Raw genomic sequence first — 2,091 nt, 5'->3', positions numbered from 1 at the left:
AAGGAATATCAACTTGCAATAATCTTGTTTAATTCTTGGTGGATTCTCTTGGGGAGGAGTTTGAGAAGGCTTTTGCAATAGTTTGGGCTAGGGTTTCTATCTACCATGCAAAGCTACATGTTACTATCTAATGATAGCAGCAATGTCATAATCAAACAAAGTGGATTCTCTATGAATATTCCAGGTACTCAATTCTGTGAGTCTTATTCCCTTTCCTGTGATGTGGGTCTCCGAGGTGGTTTTCCTTCGATATTGAACCCTTAACCCTTGTTTGGTTTGCAAAATATCAGAAGTAATAGAATAACTATCTATTCTATTCTTTACTCTATAAAATTTGTGTTTCTATTATTTCATGAAATAATTACTCCACTTACTAAATTTGAATTAGAGTTAATAATAACTATTCATATGGAATAGTTCTACTCTTTTCCAATTTCCTGCTATTTTCTGAAATAAACAAGGCCCTTAATCTTTACAATGCTAATATGGTTAGAAGTGAGGTGCAGAGAACAAATGATAGGTTGTATTGGAGAATATTTGCTCGACATGCTATGCGTTCTTTTAGTAAAGCAAAGCATTGCTAGATTTAGATTGAATGATTTTAGTCTTAAAGATAGCTTTTGAACTTTGCATCTTCTTTTGCCTCCAATCAAAGTAAAAACACAAGAAAAGAAAAGAACAGTGGCCAGACGAGATTTTGTGTTAAGGTTAGCTGTAGCCTTGTAAATCAATAAATCAATGTACAGCAGATGCTCACTGTGATCTATAAAAGGAAATAAAAAGTCTGTCCACACGCTCGAAGTGATTTGTTCTTTCATTTTGGATTTGTACTACCTAGTTCAATCAACATATTTGTTGTTCAGCTTCTTGAGTGCTTTCTCTTTGCAGGAGGCAAGAATGGCAATTGAGCAGGTGGTATTTCCAAAAGGGGAACCGGTAGAGCTACTTCCGAGGTCACCTCAGATTATTTCAGTTCAGATGGACTTTATTCAAAAATACAATCTACAAGCAGAGAAAATTGGTACAGAGTCAGATGTACGTCTTCGCATCCTTCCATATCAGGATATGTTGGACGAAGGCCAGAAACGTAGTGAAACAGTTGACAGAGATATTACAGATATTGGGTCTGATGACTTCCTTGGTGCAAACAGTGACTTAAATGGATCACCGTACACTGAGAACAGGTTACCTCTTCTTCCTGATTAGTCCTGAACCTTATTTTTCCCCAGTGAGCTAGTCATGTTCATGCTTTATAACAGCCTTGATCTTGCTCTATTTTGAAAACTGTCACACGTTATAGTTGTACGCCTTGCACTGGGGTTTCCTGTCTGCTTGATTTTGCATATTACTGGTCCGCAGTCTGTCTTCATAGTTTGTACAGTCTCTAGAACTATGCAAATTTACAATTACAACCCCAGAGGTTCAAATCAAAATAGTCTGTGAAATCCATTAATTTAATGATATCAGCTCAAGCATGTTTTACATCAGATATGTGATCTTGTGTTCTTTGGCATTCAATATTACATTTTTGCTTTTATGTTGCCAAACCGAAGGGAAAGAAGATGGTAATGGAACATGGCTTTAGCTTTATGAAACAGATTTTCTCATATGCTTCTCAAATAGTGACCTGACGAAATTCAATTGTACAACTTGCATTTGCATTCATATTCATCAACTTGTAATCCACATGCTATTAAAGGCATTCTTATTTCATCCTAACCTGTGACCTAACAAACGTGAGTTTCTATCAGCATTTCCATTCATTGGCTTTTGCTCTCATCTTACCTAAAAGATAAGTGTTTTTTGGTAGCCATTTGTACATAGTGCACATTTTCTTTTGGAAAACCTCATTTATCATGTACACTCACTAATCTCACTATAGATAAACCTAATTGGCCTTCTAGTTATCTTCTAAAATCCATCCTTGTCCTGAATTTAGTTACCTAACACTTCTTTTCATTGGCTTCATCTGCATATGAATTAAACATTGTGTAAAACATGATCTCAGATTGTCCTCAACTAGAGACTAATTGTCCTTGGTTAAATAATTCCAATTGCAATCATTAGTTTTTGGTGCATAAGACTTAACAA

This window comes from Jatropha curcas, unplaced genomic scaffold (genome assembly GCF_041381405.1).
Source record: "Jatropha curcas cultivar XTBG-Jc1 unplaced genomic scaffold, XTBG_Jcur_1.0 HiC_scaffold_679_pilon, whole genome shotgun sequence".
NCBI lineage: Eukaryota > Viridiplantae > Streptophyta > Magnoliopsida > Malpighiales > Euphorbiaceae > Jatropha > Jatropha curcas.
The sequence above is the reverse complement of the archived record's forward strand: the minus strand, read 5'-3'. Positions refer to the sequence as shown.